This window comes from Papio anubis, chromosome 15 (assembly GCF_008728515.1).
Source record: "Papio anubis isolate 15944 chromosome 15, Panubis1.0, whole genome shotgun sequence".
Taxonomy (NCBI): Eukaryota; Metazoa; Chordata; class Mammalia; order Primates; family Cercopithecidae; genus Papio; species Papio anubis.
In genome coordinates this window covers 52,032,608-52,053,808 of record NC_044990.1, presented here as the reverse complement: position 1 = coordinate 52,053,808, position 21,201 = coordinate 52,032,608, and positions in this window count along the sequence as shown.

Here is a 21,201-nt window from a genome sequence, read left to right as displayed (position 1 = left end):
TGAATCCAGCATATGATGCCTACTCAAGACAAACAAGGGACTCAATATCCCACCTTAGCAGCCCCCCAATCCCCTTTATGCAAATCTACCTTGTACATAAGAGAAAGAAAATATCCCAGGTGTAATGGATGCGGGGATCTCTAGAGAAGTAGACTGTGTTTATGATCAAAATTTCTCCTCAATTTGGAACCAATTTGACTCCAGAGATAAAGATTAAATGGAATTCAATGCATCCTGTGAGTTCGAGAGCCAGTACCCAAAGCAAGACCCTCAAAATTAAATCTTTCTTAAAAATTAGATGAATCTTTAAAAGTTTTATTAAATGGAGAAAGAAAAGACTCAGAATATTACATATAGCACAGACCCTTTTTATAATAGGTATTCTTTTGGTGAAATAATAGGTGTTCCTAAGTAAAAGCATCTAAACTAAAAATATTTACTTTGAGGAATACATATAGATGAGCTATATTCAAAGGAAGGAACTATATTCGAAGGAAGTAAGGGAACCAGAGACCTGTGAATCAAAATGGTGGCTACCTTGGATGGGGAAACAGAAAGATTGGAAGGGGAATGGCTATGTAGCTAGATGGAAATTATTGTCAAGGTCCTAGCCTTCAGGTTGGATGGTGAATTTATAGGTGCTTACTGAATTGTGAAAAGTAGATACCTATGGCCAGGCACAGTAGCTCATGCCTGCAATCCCAGCACTTTGGGAGGCCAAGGTGGGTGAATCACCTGAGGTCAGGAGATCTAGACCAGCCTGATCAACATGGAGAAACTCCATCTCTACTAAAAATACAAATTTAGCCCGGGGTGGTGGTGCACGCCTATAATCCCAGTTACTTGGGAGGCTGAGGCAGGAGAATTGCTTGATCCTGGGAGGCGGAGGTTGCAGTGAGCCGAGATCCGCCACTGCACTCCAGCCTGTGCAACAAGAGTGAAGCTCTGTCTCAAAAAAAACAAAAAAACAAAAAAACAAAAACGCCCCTGCATAAATGAATGAATGACCAAAGAGGCGCTATGTTCTGCCTCAAGGATTCTGATTAACCTGATTCAGTGCCACTGAGGTCCACTGAGAGGAAAGGGCTGAGCCTGAGGATTGAATGAGGACACTGCTGTCAACCCCTTCATTGTGAAAATTAAACCTTGAGTTACGTTTCAGATAATTTTGTCAGACAGTAAATAAATGTAAACATCATCTGTCAAGTGTCAAAAAACTGCTAGGTGAAACTTTTTTGTTCTTGATTCAATTCTATTAAATGTTGTGGTTCAGAAATGTTCACATGATTATACTAATTTTCAGAATACAGTTGAGATGGAAAAGATAAAAAACAAGCAATCATGAACAAAGATGGAATCAAGAATAGAAGCTTCAACAACTTTCATCCTAGGCATAACTACAAATGTGAAGTTTCTTGGCTTTTAAGAAATTACTGTTGAAAAACTAAAGAAAAGCCTACTCACTTTTCTTTCTAAATTGAAGCACTAACCAGAGTTACTAGATAATTAAGTCAATTCTCCACTTAGTTTCATGTGTGCAAAGGCAGCTTATATTTAGGCAGGCATCACTACATTAGGAAATCTTTTCCCAAGTAAAGCAAAATGTGCTGGCCACACAATCATGAATGAGCATCATTGCCAAGGAATAAAAATCCCTCCTGGGCAATGTTATTTAGGCAGCTCTACAGCCATGGGGACGTGAGAATGGAGCACAGTGGATATCTTGTAAGATCCTCCTGTAAGGGGATCAATGTTTCTGCAAAGGAAAACATTGAGCACTCTACTTGCACAAGTCCATCGTGGGCACAACAGAGTTTTATTCTTTTTTAACGTCTAAAGGCAGCTTCTGTGTTTGAGATCTCCCATACATCACTCACTAACTTCAACATAAACTCTGCTTCCTCATGGAAACTTCTCCTCAGGTTACAAAGTACATGAAAACAAGAGGGAGGGAGGGGTTGGGGGGAAATTCCACTCTGTAGTTGGTTCACTTTTATAATTTCAACAACAGTGACATTGATTAGATTTACTCCTATGGGAAAGTTACAGGAGATGGAATTATTGCCCAGTGGTATAGGCTGACTTCCACATCTCTATTTTGGGAATAAATACTCTTTAAGAAATCCTTGAGGTGAATGATTAACACATACCCAGCGCCAAACAACAAGCCAGAAGATTTGCAGAACTGGGCAGTGGAGCTGTGGCACTTCCTGTTCCCGGCTCAGGTTAAAGGGGGCAGCAGTCCCCTTTGAATCCCACAATGAATGTCCCCCCACAGGGCTCCTGAGCAAATCAGTTCTAGTTGTCTTGAAGTTTCTACTGTAATTGAAAGAGAAATAATGCTTTACTATTTGCCCAGATTTGTCTGTGATTTTTAAAAGGGCAATTTTAATCCAAAGAAGTTTTTCCAGCATATTTAATAAAAATGGGGGCAAGTTGGATAGAAAAGCCTGGAAAGACCACATCTTTTAGAATGTTACCATGTGAGCTTCCTTATGAAATACTTTCTTTAACAAAATGTTGTTCAGAAAAAGGACGTAAGTCAAGACAGACTAAGCTGAGCTTAGAAAAAATGTAATTAGACACAATGATGCCCATTTAAAGGCAATATTTTTTTTTAAATTAAACAATCTAGAAGATTCTCTTGCAGACTTCATGCATAGCCATAATAATAGGCATCCTTCCAGTGTCATGAAAGAGGACTGTGCTGCACCCTATAGGCTTTGGAGACAGACAGCTGGAGTTAGAAACAGCTCTGTAATGCTCACTGTGTGATCTCTGGTAGGTATTTAGTGTCTTGAGGTATCTGTTTCTTCATCTGTAAAATGAAGACAACAGAAGCACCTCCCACCTGGGAATATTGAGAGTATTGAATGAGATGATGTCGTAAAACACTACAGTGCCTGGTATATAGGAGGAGATAAATACATATTAACTATTATTATTCAAAGATATTGGAAACAAGTATATTGAGAATGTTATTGACTGTCTAACAGAAATATGAAATGTAATTAACTTCGTGAGGGTATACATACATATTTCTATATCCAGGGATGTTGTGTGCACTTAGGAACCAGCTGATCTGGACATCTTTGCAAGATAAGAGAGGTGAGTCCTTTAAGGTTGAGTGAAGGACCAAGGGGAGCCTATGAAAAGACTCATCCCAAGTGCCAGAGGATGACTTGAGGACACAGGTCTGAGGTTGGAGAGGGAGAAGAGATTGTGAGAACCACGCCATATCTGCCACTTGGATATTTGGCTTAGCTCCTAAGAAGTCCTTGGCCAAAAGGCCTGGTGTGGGAATATAAATAACAGAAGAAAAAAAGAAAGAAAGTGCGAGAAATTCACTAAAATTTGCCTGGATATTAAGAGTGCAAAGTGGCAGCTTTGTTCCAGCAGCATGGGCAAGGGCGAAAGACTTTGCTGGGAGCTCTGGAAGATGGAGCCAGCCTTCTAGACAAATCAGTGCCCTGTACATTAGTAGCTTTGGGGCAGTCATTTTGGGCAGCAGTCGCTGTGGTGTGGGCGTAATCAGCAGGCAGCAGTGAGGGAGACTTCTGGAGGCATTGGCAGCGTAACTGATGTGGTCAATGCACGTCTCTGCAGGGACCCAGAGCAGGAGAGAAGGAAATAGTGGTTTTCGGGTAGCAAAAAGGAGGAACAACTGATTGAGCACAGGTGAAACCACTGTGGGCATTCAGAATTTTCTGTACTTATAAATACAATGGAGTCTAGAAGAGGCGTTTCACCAGAGGTTGGACAAGCCTTTGAAACCCCAAGCATCCGCCAGTGAAAATCAGATTCCATTTTAGCACAGTCCCAGGGTCCTCTTCCTGTCCAGGGAGCAGGGTTATTCACCCGCAGAGCATCCCGGGGTGCCGGCTTGCCGAGACTTGTCTAAGATGTTCATGCCTTTCAGGATCAGGTTCTTCTAGAGTCCAGGAGAGTAAGTTGGGCACTTAAGAACAGGGAAGCCAGGCAGGTCATGCTGGAAATGTCAGGACCAAAAGACAGAATTATCCCTTATCTTGACACTGCTAACCTGGCAGGCCCATTCTGTAACAGCTGAAGTGAGACAATATGGTATGGCGGAAGGAAGGTAGGCTCTGGAACCAGGTGGATTCATGCTCACACTTTGGCAAGAACACTTAGCAGCTTGGCAAGAATGCTTTACCTCTCTGAGTCTCCATTTTCTCCTCTATGGAAAGAGAAAAATATCTGTCTGAGTGTTTGGGAGGGTGAAATAAGGTAACATACAATGCAAAGTACCTGGCCCAAAGTAAGAATTTAAACAGACTTGCAGTCATGAGAAGAATTGTCTTCTAGCATGACATTCTTTGCAAAGAAGCAGTATGATGATCCTTTCCCTGGAAAATTATTCTCAAATAGAGGTTAGCCAAGCTGACAAGATTTCTCGGGGATCCTGGTTCTTGAAACTCATTGGAACAGAAGGGTAAGATGGGCTCAAATGAACCTGCATTTCTCAATCTCCTCTAAGCATGTGGATCCATCCTTCTTCAGCCTGATCTGTGGCCCTTCTTGGACTGGACCTGAGTCGCTGAGGTCCTCCAGGAGCCTCCAGATCACCTGTGGCAATGTTGTCTCCTTTGAAAAATTACTTTATTGAACAGATTATTACATAAAGTAGAATGCAGTGGAGAGATCCCACAGGAATACCAAAGAGATGTTCCAAAGAGCAAAACAGAGACTACAAAATACAACAGAACAGTAATGTGTACACTTCAGGAGGCGGACACCTTGGCTCTCCTTTGAGGTCTACAAGGGACAACGTGGCCCCTTTTGCGTGAAGGGAGGCATTTATGGTGGACTAGAAAGCCTTTTGGACCAGGCGCGGTGGCTCATGCCTGTAATCCCAGCACTTTGGGAGGCCGAGGCGGCCAGATTGCCTGAGCTCAGAGGTTCACGACCAGCTTGGGCAACACAGTGAAACCCCGTCTCTACTAAAATACAAAAAATTAGCCGGGTGTTGTGGCGTGTGCCTGTAGTCCCAGCTACTCGGGAGGCTGAGGCAGGAGAATCGATTGAACCTGGGCAGCAGAGGCTGCAGTGAGCTGAGATGGCGCCATTGCATTCCAGCCTGGGTGACAGAGCGAGACTCCGTCTCAAAAAAAAGAGAGAGAAAGAAAGAGGGAGAGAGAGAGAGAGAGAGAGAGAGAGAAAGCAAGCCTGCCTTTTGAAAGGAAAACCTAGTTAAAAATCTAGCTCTGTAGGTTGCCAGTATGTGTAAGCTTGGGTAGCCCTTAGAGACTCAATTTCCTAAAATGAGATGAACAAAAACCCCTAGCTAAACAGAATATTGCTTTGAGAATCATGTAAAACAATGCTTATTTTTCAAGGGCAAAAGCATTGTCATTGCCACTGTTTTTAAAGAGAAATAGGTTTCTTCCCATCCTTCATAAATTCACTCCTTTTTCCACCATATTTTTGGAGCCAATGCCGCAGCACCATGTGCTGTACTTTTGAGGATTAATTCCAGCTGGAAACATTGACATTTTTACAAAAAGCAAATACTTCTCATTTTAAAGATTCTCATAATATGCCAAAAGAGAAGCTTTCACTTAGCGCTAAAAGTTTGCTGCCCTTACCTGACTGAGCTACAATCTTCCTGTGAAAGGAATAGAAACACACATTTTTGCCTCAGTTTTGCACGTGGAAATACAACGGAAAAAAAGAAGTGATTTCTTCAAAGTCACAGATTGAGCAGTTTAACATTTGAGATAGAACTGCAGAATACCTTTTGTTTGAATACACAGCTAACATCAAATTTGTATGACTTTATTTAGTACCAATTTTGAATGCATAGCATGACTGAAAAACCTTTATTTTGTAAAAATTATTTTACTTAAAAATAAAAACTTAGGCCAGGTGCGGTGGCTCACACCTGTAATCCCAGGACTTTGGAAGACCAAGGCAAGTGGATCACCTGAAGTCAGGAGTTCGAGACCAGCCTGGCTGACATGATGAAATCCCGTCTCTACTAAAATACAAAAATTAGCTGGGCATGGTGGCTCATGCCTGTAATCCCAGCTGCTCGGTAGGCTGAGGCAGGAAAATCACTTGAATTTGGGAGGTGGAGGTTGCAGTGAGCCGAGATTGCGCCACTGCACTCCAGCCTGGGCAACAAAAGCGAAACTCCATCTCAAAAAATCAATCAATCAATCAAAATAAAAAATTAAAAAATAAAGTTTAAAATAACTTTATAAATAAAACTTTATTTAAAACAAACTTGCAGCTTGGGAGTGGTGCTTTCTTTTCTCTCCTCTTTAGTTAATGTCATGAATCCTATTTCTCTGTTTCAGTGCCTCCATGTCACACACATCTGGTCTTCTCCATCTTGACTGCCCCAGCCCTGGCCACTCTGCACCACTTCACACTTGGTTATTTAACAATATTCTATTGGCAAACTTTCTCCAGGACCTCTCCTCCCCAGTTCTTCTTTTATATTGTAATCTCTTCCCATGAGAACAAGAATCTTGTTCTCCACTATCCCCCAGCATTGAACCAGAGGCACTGGTGGCCTTTGTTTCAATTTTTTCAGGATGTTTGTGTAGCAAACAGCCTTGGATGACAAATATGGTGTCCCCCTTCACAGTAGCAGTAAGCAGATTGTCGCCCATTATAAATATTTGGGTTCTCTAAGTTCAGGGTTACTCTCTTATAATTCAATCAACTGCATATACAGGTGTCACCTGGCCCTCTTCTGGCACCCAGTAGAAATGAGGCTTAGAGAACTGAGACAAATACAGCTATTCTAGCTCCTGGTACTACTGTGCATAATCACCCTCCTTCATCTCTGACCCAGGAGTCTCATGTCTTTTGTCAGCATTTATGAAACTGCTAGGCTAGCTTGTTAGCATGTAAGAATGCTAACCTTCAGAATCCTTTATAATGTTCAACATCATTATCGTTAGAGAAACACTAATTGAAGCATCATGAGCTACCTCTACATATCTATTAGAATGACTAAAATGACTTTTTAAAAAACACTGATAATATCAAATGCTGGCAAGGATAAAGAAAAACTGAACTAGCGGGAGTGCAAAATGGCACAGCCACTCTGGAAACCAGTTTGAAGTTTCTTATAAAATTAAACATGCACTTACATATGACACAGCAATCTCACTCCCAGATATTTAACCTAAATAAATAAAGATATCATGGTCACACAAATATCTGTAAACTAATGAGTGTAGTTTTTCTATTCACAACTGCCTCAAACTATGAAAAAATTGAAATGTCTGTAAATGACTGAATAGATAAATGAATTGTACATCTACACAATGGTCTACTACATGGCAATATAAAGGAATATGCACTATTCCCAATAGCAGAGACATGGAATCAACATAAATGCCCATCACTGATAGACTGGATACAGAAAATGTGGTACATATACACCATGGATTACTATGCAGCCATAAAAAAGAATGCAATCGTGTCCTTTGCAGGGACGTAGATGGAGCTGGAGGCCATTATCCTTAGCAAACTAACAGAGGAACAGAAAACCAAATGTTGCATGTTCTCACTTATAAGTGGGAGTTAAACAATGAGAACACATGGACACACAGAGGGGAATAAAACACACTTGGGGGGGCCTTTGGGGGATAGAAGGTGGGAAAAGGGAGAGGATAAAGAAAAACAACTAATAGGTACTAGACTCAATACCTGGGTGATGAAATAATCTGTACAACAAACCCCCATGACACAAGTTTACCCATGTAACAAAAGTGCACTTGTACCCCTGAACTTAAAATAAAAGTTTAGAGAAGGAATAAATTATAGAAACACAGAGAAGCATGCATTAATCTTATGCCGAGTGAAAGAAATGAATCTCAAAAGGTTACATATGGTGTGGTTTCATTTACATAATATTTTCCAAAAGACAAAACTATGAAAACAGAGAAGAGATCTGTGATTTACAAGGATTAAAGGTATGGGGGAAGCGTGACAAGGGATGGATAGAATGAGGAAGTTTTAGGGGAGTGACACATCTGTCCATGTGTTAAGAGTCAAACAACTTGCATTCAGTAGTCCATTTTACTAGACATTACTTTAAATAAATAAAAATTATAAAGTGTTACTAAAATGCTCACCAATGTGCTTCTAGCCATCATTTCACAAGTTTCTAAATCATGCATAATTTTTTTAAAACTAATTGGCATATAGTAAAATGCACAGCTCTTAATTGTATAGATCAACAAGTTTTGACCAAAAAAATGTGTAACTTTTGACATACAATCTGTTTCTTTTGAGAAACTTGTACCTATGTATTGTCCTAGTCTCACCGTGAACACTATTATAGCAGTCATTTATGCTGACATATTTTCTTATCATTATTTTATCTGTTTATTTGTCCTTCATACTCTATAGTTCACTCAAGAGTAAAAGGTAACAACTTAGTCTCAGTTAATCCCTCTCATCTGAATGAATACTTGAGGACAGTATTTTTTTTCATCCATAGGATCCCCCAATGCCATTCTTTTTAATACCACAAATATATCCACATACTATTAATTTACAAAAAGTTTAGGAGGTTGCACTAAAACTTTATAAGCTCAGTGTTCAGCATAGTTTTAAGATTGTAGAGCCAGCTATAGGTAGTATAATGAAACACAGAAAAAAGCCTCTCATATAAATATATGGCAAAAAATAAACATCTCAAACATATTTCATCTGCTCTCTGTATATTATACTCTTTCAAATATATTAATAGAGCATTCTTAAGTTTTTAGTCAACACAATTATACCAATATACAAAAGTTTTATAACCAATAACTTGCAGCATGACGATATTGAGAGCATGACCAAAACTAATTCAGTGGTCAAGAAAATCAGAAATAAAAGTCGGAGCTTATTTCAGCCAGTATCAAATGGACTTACAGTCAGAAAAAAAAAAAAAAAGATAATTAAGTAGCTTGAAAGGAACATAAATGGCATACAATAAATTTTATTCACAGACAATGAAAATGAAATAGAAACCTGTTCAAATAAGCGTAACCATTTTACAATTCTTTCCCATTTAACCCTGAAGACATCTAGTGACAGGACCAAGCCTGTTCTTTAACCCGTCAAGCAAGTGAAAAATATGATCGATACTGTAAAGAGAAAAACCTCACCCCAGCAATCCTGGCTTTGAGAATGACTGTGCTTCTTGAGTAACAGGAAGGGCATCTCAGTGATCAATGGTATAACACTTCTCCATGTCTGGTTTAGCACTTTTTGAGATCTAGTGCTAACTAGATCTAGCAGTTAACCTGTCTGCTTATTGACTCCTTCTTTCCAAATTGCCTGAAATATAATGAGTGTCTCAGAAATAACTGCTTCAGGCATTCCCAAAGGTGGATCCTCCCTTAGTATGCTGGGAGCATAATGTAATTTGAACTCTCTTTTGGCTTCCTGCTTTTAATTTATTATCAAAATAATATGTCATACATATAAAATGGAGGAGTCTGATTTAATTGGGTTCTGTAAGAGGTGTGACTTTCCTCATCTGCCCACTTCACACAGCACAGCCCTGGCAGCAGATATTGCCTTACCTGCTCAGGCTTCTACTTTCATAATACTGGAAAAACGTCCCTTTATTTCAGGACTTTATAAATAGAACAAAATCAGTTAGTTCAACTGAATGCCCCATTCCTATGGTATCAACATAGCTACACTAAGCAGCTAACGTAAGCATTAGTATGTTTAAAACAATTTGTAGATCACAAACAGGGCTATTCTTGTTTCAGCCCCTATTCCTCAATTCAGAAGAACTGGTGCCTTAAGTACTTAAGCAGAAATAGCTAAGAGAAAAGTCTTTGTTGTATTTCTGTCCAGACCCTGTTTATTTTCAGCGATCCTGGTTTTATGACATGTATTAATTGTATTCTGGGGACTATGTTGTTTAATTTGCCATCACAATTCCTTATTGGAACTTCCCTCCTAATGGCAGAGCAGTGGCAGGGTCTTTGACTGCAAATAATCAAGGTTCAGACTTCAGATTCTCCACTCATTAGGTGCGTGACACTTAATCTCTCTGTGCCTCAGTTTCCTCACATCTCAAAATGGAGATAATAATAATATCTGCTATATAGATTTATCGTGAGGATCAAATGAATTGGCATATAAAAGAGGCTATAACAGAGCTGGTAGACAGTGGGAACTCCATAAATATTAGCTCTTGCTTATTTACCAAATAGTGAACCACATTAAGCCTATTGATAATGGGAGGTCTGGATAGCATGAGGCCACAGAGGAAAAGACGTAAAGGAAAAAGGGTGTGGCATAGAACTTTATGGTTCAAGTTTTAACTCTTATGGGACATCTTTTCTATGCAGAAATCCTTCCATGTGTGGAAAGACGTTTCTGAACCCTCCTACTTCAACACATGCAAACGACAGCAAGAGAGAGCCTTATTCAGCTTGGTGTCTTTACTGCCTGGAACAGGGCTGAATATAACAGATGCTCAACAGATGTTTCTTGAACAAAAGTTGATGCCTGTAATCCCAGCACTTTGGGAGGCCAAGGCAGGTGGATCACTTGAGGTCAGGAATGAGAGACTAGCCTGGCTAACATGGTGAAACCCCATCGCTGCTAAAAACACAAATTAGCCAGTCATGGTGGTGCGTGCCTGTAATCCCAGCTACTTGGGAGACTGAGGCATGAGAATAGCTTGAACTGGGAAGGAGGACGTTGCAGTGAACCGGGATCACGAAGCTGCACTCTAGCCTGGGTAATGGAGTAAGACTGTCTCAAAAAAAAAACAAAACAAAAAAACAAAAAACAAAAAACAAAAGTTGCTGACTGTCTGGGTGGGATACTGGCTAAGGGAACAATTATTATATTCTTACGCCTAGCTCAAATTTCTCCTATAATCTGGGTACTATAAAACTCAATAGAAGGGATCAAACCAAAAGTTTGGAGAACACTTTCTGCACAGCCTTGGAGAGGAAGGAGCCTGCAGGTAGAAGAGTAATTCCAGCAAGTTGCCCAAATGAGAATGTCACAAAAAGCAATCAACGCAGGACCCAGCTTGAGAGGCTGTTGACATTCTGTGTAATTACTGCAAGTGCACCCTGGGTAGTCCACATGATTGTAAACTGCATTTCCAACACTGTGTGGCATTAAATTTTTTAAAAAAGAAAGTAATGAAGTTATAGCTATTAGGAAAGTTGAATTGGAACTCCTAGAAAATGTCAAGGAGATCTTAATTGTACTTTATATAATGGTCTCCTAGGCTAATAAGATATGATCTAAAACCATTAGGTATGAGAAGGTAAACATTTTAAGAGCACTTTTTTTTTTTTTTTTTGGCCAAAAGGCTCTTCATCTTTATTTGACAGCTCTCGCTTGGCCCTGAGGTAAGCATTGCAGTGTTCTGAAATAACAGATATTGTTTGTGACAGAGGCAACGAGGCCCTGTGGTGTGGGAGTGTATTCAAAGATAACACTTATGGAACAAAGATGTCTATAAATCTGATTCTTAAGTCTCACATCACCACTCCACACCCCCCACCCCGGCAGAGGGAAAGGGCAGGCATGCTCTAAACGTTATTAGCATGTCACGTAGCATGCAATTCTAAAATGCTGGGAAACACCCATTACTCTAACAAGCTTTAGAACACATAAATCTATTTAACCTTAGAAATGACTGAGATTCATTCTCTCAAGGTCGGAATCTTCCAATAGAGAGTCATATATTCATGTCATGTTTTTTTGCAAGAAGCTTTTGAGCTAAGACAGTCAATCCTTGAATCCCTGTAGCTGTTGGAAATTTTACAGAGTCCCTGCTCTCAATAACTGATGAAAGTTACCAGCAATCAAATAGCTAAGTCAACGTTACCTTCTCCTAGAATTCCCCAGGCTTATTGCCTATTTCTGGCTCAAGGAGTATACTTTTTGCCTTAGCTCTTCAATAGTTAGAAGTGGCCAGTGGCTACAATTTGCAATTTGGTTCTGTTTGTAAACACAGATTAGAAATCACTGTTAGGACTTGTGGGCCTTGGTTCCAGTTTGTCTCAATTTTGTGTGTATTCTGGCAAGCAACCTACTGCCTCTTTGTACCTTTGTTTTTCTATTTGTACAAGGGGGGAACATTACCACTAAATGAAATTTGTATAGTGCTTTGGACACCTGCACAAATTGTGCTGTTTCTAACAGATATTAAGATGATATTTGTTTAATCCACTACAAAGTCCGAATAATACTTTCCTTAATGCTGGTTGAGTAGTGTTTACCAAAGTGGGGTTGTTTCATTAAACATTAGCTCTTCAGGATTAGATGTTACATGAAACGGCCTACTTTTGTGAAATAAATTATGAAACCCTAAGGTAAACAAAGTTAAACAAAGGCCTTTCCTACAGGACTTCTCAGAGCCTTTAACATGCTAATGATCATCGTGAATCTCCTAGATGGCTATGGTGTATAGTGTTTCCCAAGCTTATTCAACCATAGCATTTTTGGTGGGGTTGAGGGGACTTTTTTTTGAGATTACAGGAAAATTTTTTGTGAAATGCTTGGCAGAAGAATAAGCACCATTAATAAGTGCGGTTCAAAACACTTAAAGAGGAGGCACAACGTTGAAAAACAGCTCTGTTCTTTGAATATTATAATAGGAGCAGCCTCAGATGACCTGCACTTAACTAACTCACCAGATCAGCTTGTCATCACCCTGTAAAACATACTGGCTGAATCATATTAAATTGCTGGTTTTGTGGGTCAAGAAATGCCAGAATAACCGGCATTTTCATGTATTTCTACTTAATAAAAAAGTGCCCCAGGGAGATTAAACCCTTAGTGCTAGCAGGTTAAATTGTAGTCTAAATACCAGTAAACTTCCGCTCCCACCACTTGAATTATGCTTATCAGGATCAGTTGTGTTTGTTTTCATATATTTCAAGACAGTTGTGCTAGTTCTTATAATTACATAATTCAATTAGATACTGTGTAAGCCCATAGAATATAAATATGAGTATGCTGTTGTTGATTCTTTCACAATTAGATTGAATGCTTATTAAGACTCATTCTGGTGAGATTTAAAAATTGCCATTAAATGAGGTGTAGGTGAAATATTCTAAAAGATTAAGTGGTAATGGGCACGGTGGCTCACACCTGTAATCTTAGCACTTTGGGAGGCTGAAGTGGGTGGATCACCTGAGGTTGGGGTTCCATACCAGCCTGGCCAACATGGTGAAACCCCTTCTCTACTAAAACCACAAAAAATTAGCCAGATGTGGTGGCAGGTGCCTGTAATCTCAACTACTCAGGAGGCTGAGGCACAAGAATTGTTCGAACCAAGGAGGCAGAGGTTGCAGTGAGCTGAGATGGTGCCAGTACACTCCAGCCTGGGTGACAGGAGTCATAATATATCATATATGATATATTAAATATAATATAATAAATATTAAATATGTTATATAATATAATATATTATATATAATATATAATACATTTAAGGGTAATATATATAATGGGGAATTATAAACGTGTGGAAGTCTTCATTATGTATAGTAAGTTATTTTTAATTCTCACTGAGCAATAAAAAAACTGAGACTAGAAATTAAGGATAATATATTATGGCTGTGGTTTATGGAAGAACGATTCAGAATTGCTATCAGAAGATCCATTCTGAAAAAAAGGATCTTGATCCTATGTCAAAAGATTGATGAATATAGTGGGATTATATCCAAATACTCTATTAACTGGTAAGGTTTTGACAGTGACCAAGCAGAACAAATGCTGCCCCATCAGAAAAGATACTCAAAGTTAAGCAATTATATAGCCGTGCCGGTGCATGCTGGCCAAATATCAGCTCTGCCTACAACTATTTTACATTAAAGTATAACATTTTGATAGTTTTCATCATTTTTAAATGATTCCTTGTTTCAGTTCAGTGTTTTCATTATCTGACAAAATGCTACTCCTGATTATCTCAGAAGACTTCTCCTAAATACTACTAATGTCAACAGTAAGAGGACCAAGCACAATACAGTTTCCAAAGCACTGTTCATATATTTTATCCCCTTTAATAATCAGATATAGAAGAAAAGAAGTTTGATTCCTGTAAGCAAATGTCTCAGAAGACTCCTTCTTTGAAGCTGCCACAAAAGCAGGTGAGGGCTATAGAAATCAGAATTTAAATACATAAATTATTTCCTTGTTAATCAAGCATTTGGCGAAAGGAACAAAAAGATTTGGAACCTGGGTTTCAGGTTGGGGCAGAACAAACACTCAGAATATACGAGGTCGTTCTTGACCACACAGCAGCACTCGGTAGGAGAAATTTGAAGGAAATTGGAGGGTAATTGTGCTGGGTATGTGAGTGTCCAGGTGGATGTTCTTCACATTCCAATCATCATTAACCTACAGGACACAGAGACTGTCCAGCTATGTCATTGAACCACTTCCCAGCAGTGTAGAAACCAGTAGTAAATCTAGACTCAAAGGAAAAATATATCAGAATAAATTCCGATTTACAATGACAAAAACATAATAAGGCCTACCCACAATAGTTTTTAATTGGTAGGAAATAATACATTTAAGGGTAATTCAAGTGCCCTTGGAGGCAGATAGAAGTAAACAATTGTAACAATGATTTTGTTAAATTGAAAATATCATAGTCATACCAAGGCTTTATTTTCCTTAAATTTCACTTCTTTGAAGTCAGTCATCTCTTCTTTTGAGATATTAGTTACTGCTTATCTGTGCCTAGAGAGAGTCCGTGAGTTAGAAGCTACCATTGCCACCTGAAAGTGGCCACTGGAGCTGCTGGAGGCCTCATGCCGAGCTGTGGATTGGAATCACCTGTGGAGGTTTACACACATACTGATGCTGGGTGCCACTCCCATGGTTCCTGAATCAACTGGTCTGCAGTGCCTTCGGGGCACCAGATTTTAAAAGCTTCCCACCTTTAGTGTTGTGAGTGGACCATGGGCGTCTGCATCACCTGGGAACCTCTTAGACATGCTAGAACTCAAGTCCCACCCTAGACCTACAGAGAATCAAAACCTGCATTTTAACAAGACACTGGGCATGAATTGTAGGTACCGTAGAGTTGGAGAGTCTGGATAACTCTTTCTTGAAGTATTGTTAGAGAACCTACATGAGAATCACCTGATTTTAATTAAAAAATTATGAATCTTTTGGGCCCCAACTTAGCTCCTGAATGAGAATCTCTTGGGGGTGAGGGTAGGAAATGAGCCTGGGGAATCAGCAGTTTAGCCATCACCCAGGTGAGTCTTAGGAGCATCTAAGTTGAGAGCAGCTGTTTTAAAGAGTGTCTCAGGGCTCTTTCTAATGTGGCTAAGGCCTTGTATCTGAAAGGCTGTGCAAGAGGTTGTAAGCAGGTCAGAGAGGGCCGCTGCGGGTATTAACAGGTACAAGCAACTCAGCCTTGGAGCAGCACCCTCTGCTTCCTAATTCAAATTCATACTCACTTTAAAGAAGATGCTCAGACCATCTGCCCTAGGGCAATTTGTTCCCATTCTTTTTAGGAATAAATCAGATTTAAGGGAATAATCAGAGATGCTCGCTTACCTTTCCTTAGGTGCCAACAGTTAACTGATGTTTTGGGACCAGTTGCAGTGTTTTTGTTCCACATCCTAATTTAAAATATCCATTCTTGCTATATGTTATTGATAAGGACCTAAGAACCTCTTGCAGAAACAATTTACACAAGCTTGTCTAAATATTTTTTCTACTCATACTCTGAGCAAGTTCAGCAGAAATACAGGAGGAGTCCTCTTCTATGACAGCTGCTCTGACACAACCACAGAGGTGGCATAAATCAAGCCATAGCCTGCATAATGTAATTTGCAAAGAACAATGCTACACAGTACAAGTCTTACAAGGCTTCTCCTATGGGTGTGAAGATCATCCCTTGTTAGTCCCCCCAAATTCATATGTTGAAATCTGACTGTGTTAGTCCCCCTGAATTCATACGTTGAAATCTAATGCCCAGTGTGATGGTATTTGAAGGAGGGGTTTTTGGAGGGTAATTAGGTCATGAGGGTGGAGCCCTCCCAAATGGGATTAGTGCCCTCATAAGAAAAGGCCAACGCTAGCTCACCTTCTTTTCACAATGCGAGGATACAGAAGAAAGTCAGGAGTCTGCATGGAAAACTGGGCATGAATCGTACCCAGCTGGTAGCCTGATCTTCAACTCCCAGTCTCCAGAACTGTGAGAAATAAATGGTTGTGGTTTAAGCCACCCAGTCAATGGTACTTTGTTAGAGCAGCCTGAACTAAGACATCTCCCATTTCCAAAATAAAAAAGAATTCCATTACCCTTTCTTCATTTATTCTAGGAACTAAGGCACATACTCATCAGCTCATGACCATGAATTTAAACAAGATCTTTTTTGGTTTAGGATGAGTCTTCCAGGGCTGCCACAACAAATACCACAAATTGAGTGGCTTAAATAATGAAATATACTGCCTCACAGTTCTAGAGGCTGGAAACTGGATAGCAAGGTGTCAGCAGGGTGAAACTCTCTCTGAAGACTCTAGGTGAAGTTTCTTCTCTGCCTCCTCCTAGTTTCTGGCAGTTGCTAGCAATCCTGGGCATTCTTTATCTTGTCCAGGATTATTATACTAGAGCTTTTATATATCACACGACAATGTAACTGCCTGTTTGTCCTTTTCTACCACTAGATTATAAACTCTTTGAGGGAATGAATGGGGTGTTGTTATTTGATCCATAGTGCCTAACTCATTGCTTGACACAAATGGAGTGGTCACTCTACAAGACCATTCCATGTTGTCACGTGGTGTTCTCCCTGCATCTTTATCATCCTCCCAGTGTGTGGCTGTATCTACATCCCCTCTCTTTTTCTTATAAGAACACTGGGCATATCAGAGAAATGCAAATCAAAACCACAATGAGATACCATCTCACACCAGTTAGAATGGCAGTCATTAAAAAGTCAGGAAACAACAGATGCTGGAGAGGATGTGGAGAAATAGGAACACTTTTACACTGTTGGTGGGATTGTAAACTAGTTCAACCATTATGGAAAACAGTATGGCGATTCCTCAAGGATCTAGAACTAGATGGACCATATGACCCAGCCATCCCATTACTGGGTATATACCCAAAGGATTATAAATCATGCTGCTATAAAGACACATGCACATGTATGTTTATTGCGGCACTATTCACAATAGCAAAGACTTGGAATCAACCCAGATGTCCATCAGTGACAGACTGGATTAAGAAAATGTGGCACATATACACCATGGAATACTATGCGGCCATCAAAAAGGATGAGTTTGTGTCCTTTGTAGGGACATGGATGCAGCTGGAAACCATCATTCTTAGCAAACTATCACAAGAACTGAAAACCAAACACCGCATGTTCTCACTCATAGGTGGGAACTGAACAATGAGATCACTTGGACTCGGGAAGGGGAACATCACATACCGGGGGCCTATCATGGGGAGGGGGGAGGGGGGAGGGATTGCATTGGGAGTTATACCTGATGTAAATGACGAGTTGAGGGGTGCTGACGAGTTGATGGGTGCAGCACACCAACATGGCACAAGTATACATATATAACAAACCTGCACGTTATGCACATGTACCCTAGACCTTAAAGTATAATAATAATAATAAATAAATAAATTTAAATTAAAAAAAAAAAGAACACTGGGCATACTGGGTTAAGGGCCCCCCCCCCACTCCAGGATGGCCTCATCTTAACTAATTACATCTGCAATAACACTATGTACAAATATAGTCAGACTCCATATCTGGGGGTTCTGCATCTGCAAGTTCAACCAACTGCAGACTGAAATACTATATTTGAAAAAAACAAAATCAGCAAAAAAATAACGATATAATAAAAAATACTACAAGTAAAAACGTAGTATATCAACTATTTACATAGCATTTACGTTGTATTCTGTATTATAAGTAATCCAGAGTTGATTTAAAGTATATGGAAGGATGTGTGCAGGTTATATGCAAATGATGCAATATTTTAGATAAGGGACTTGAGCATCCATGGATTTTGGTATCCAAGGGAGTACTAGAACCAATCCCCCTTGGATACTGAGGTATGACGATGATGTCATATTTTGAGGTTCCAGGAAGGACGTGCATTTTGTAGGGGCATAAAAACTCAGCAGTTTTATTTTATTTTATTTTATTATTTATTATTATTTTCTACCTTCATCCCCCTCCCATTATTTTCCATCTCTATTGATAGCAACTTTTGATTATATTTAAACATATTTCCTTTCATTCCTCTTTTCTTATCTTTTGTTTAGATAAATGTGCCTCCTTGAAAATGCTGTGTTGTGTTTGTACAATTGACGATTTAAAATGAAAATCAATGGAGCTGCGCTGTAAACTTTATTCTGTTTCACAATTATTTCAATCAGTGTTTTATTTTTGTGACCTTTCATGTTAATAGTTGTCCATTTAGTTTCTTCTCACCACTACGTATTCCACCAACAGCAAATATGACATTATATGCATGCGTGTCCCTAGTGACGGACATCGAGGTTACTTCCAATTTTTTGCTACCACAAACACCACATATTGCAATCAACATTCTTACCTGCATCTTTCATGAACTTATGCAGGATTCTCTGGGACATGTACCAGAAGTCTAATCCCCCAGCTGTATCACAGGGTGTTAGAGTATGTAATCTCACTGAATCCTGGCATTCTGCTCTGCAGTATAGCAGCACCAACCCACAGTCTCACCAGCAGTGGCTGAAAATTTCCATTTCCCTGCAAATGCTTACAACCTGATATTATTCAACCTTCCAAATTATGCGCATCTGACTGTGAAGAGGAGTATCTCATAGTTGTTTTAAAGGAGAATTCTCCAGTCACTAGTGAGGTTAAGTCATTCAGTGTTCTTTTCTCTGAATCTCCCATTTTTATCTTTTTTTCCCTTTTAAGAATTGGATTCCCTGTGTATTTCCTGCTAATTTTCAGGAGTTCTTTATATGTTCTAGACATAATCTTTCTTTATTTTTAAAGATATCTCTGACTCCTTATTAACTTTGCCTAAAGGATTCTTTATTAATCACAAATCTTTAATTTTGATGTAATCAAACCCACCAATTCTCTTTTTGGTTTGATTTTTGGAGACTTTCTTTCAGAACATCTTCTCCATCCCCTATCATCCATGCCACCTCCCCCCAGATCAGGATAATATGCTTATACATTAAGTTTTTTATACTTGAATTTTATATTTACATTTACATATTTATATTTACAGTTGATGTAAATTACTGAAAATTCTTCATAGACTTTTATGTTGTTCAAAATAGAGCTTCAACTCCTTATCATAGTGTATAGAGCTTTTCCTAAGAATTTTCTGGCTGAATTTTCTAGCTTATCTCTCAACATTTTCTATCTCTGCACAACTTCATTTGCTGAATCTCTTGCTTTTCACTTGTCACACACTCTATAACCCTCTGGACTTTGCGTGGGTTCCTCTGTGGCCTGGCACACTCTCCCTATAGCCTTATGGAGCCAATTCCCACTATTCCTTCAGTCTCAGACATCACCTCCTCCAGGAAGTCCTTCTGGGCTCCAAGATTGAATTAGCTATGCCTCTGTGTGCTACTCATCCCTGGTCATATTAGAGCTTTTATATATCACACCACAATGTAACTGCCTAGTTGTTTGTCCACTAGATTATGAACTCTTTGATGGAATGAACAGGATCTTGTTATTTGATCCACAGTACCTTATTGCTTGACACATTGAAAGTATCAACAAATAATTACATAAATAATTAATAAATACTTTTCTGTGTCAGAAAATTTGGCTCACAGTTCCTCTATGGGCAGAACTACATTACCACTCTAGAATATAGTCATGAGCAGATTCGTATTTACTCTAAGGCATCTTTTCATCTTTTGTGGTATAATAAAGATAATACCTTAGGGCTCTCAAACAATACTCTTCTCCTGTCCCCGCCCACCAGCATTCCCCAGTTCCTAGTGTTTTTCCCATATATCAAGAACCATACAGTCTCTGCCATGATGTGGAGAGGCTTTTCTTCCTACCTGTGGAGGGTTTAACATGAAAGGAGTTCTGAGCTCTCAGGAAGAGGAAGTGAAAACTCCACACTCTCTCTCCCATGAGTGAGTGAGAAAAAGTAGGATGAGATAGAGAAATAAGTAGTCAGATACCAATGCCTCCCACTCAGGGCCAAAATCTTATATGTGTATTAGTTATCTAAACTTAGTGCCTTTTACTTCTGCAGGTTAGGAATCTGAGCATTCCCTAGCTGAGCCCTCTGCTCAGGGTCTCTCACAGGCTGCCATCAAGGTGTTGGTCAAGGCTGAAGGCTCATCTGAAGGCTCGATGGAGGGGGATCCACTTCCAAGCTGACTTACACAGTGATCAGCAGGATTCGGGCCCTCATGGCAGTTAGGCTGAGGGCCTCTGTTCCTTGCAGGTGGTTGGCCAGAAGCTGCCCTGTTTCTAAGCATCTAGGCCTTTCTATACAGCAGTTCACAACATGGAAACTGGTTTCCATTGGAGCAAGCTAGTGAGAGAACAGGAGAAAACAAGAAAGATAGAAGCTACAATCTTTTTGTAAACCTAATCTCAGAAATGACATTTTATCACTTTTGGTATATTCTATTCATTAGAAGCAAGTCACTAGGTCCAGCCCATATTCAAGGGGAGAGAATTACACAAGAGTATGCTTATCGGAAGGTAGAGATCACTGGGTGCCATCTCATAGGCTGCTTGACACCTAGGGGTTTGTGTTAGAATGAGAATGCCGAAAGCAATGAGGTTTTCACCTTGCTTCCCAGTTGGAATTCTTGAAGGAACTAGTTTCAGAGGGGAACCCCAATGCATCCATCTATGTGGACTGGCCATGTGAGAGCAAAAAATCTGATATGGCATAGTTAGTCAGAGAGAGGACTGGGACCAGCACTTCAGAGCCTCCCTCTTCTGCTGGATGGGGTGGCACAGACCTGGAATTCCTTCCTTGCTAGCAACCCTGCCAAAATACCTCCACGACATGGATAAAAGCGACCCCTGTTTCTCCGAGCCGTGGTACTGACAGACGATCTAGACGATCTATGGAGAGTATGAATGTGATTCATAGAGCTGGGTCTACTCATGTAGGGCCAAAGTGGGGGCCATATGACTAAGGGACCAGGCCCCGATCAAGACAAGTGAACAGACTCCAAGTTTCTCTTCTGAAGACTTAAACAGT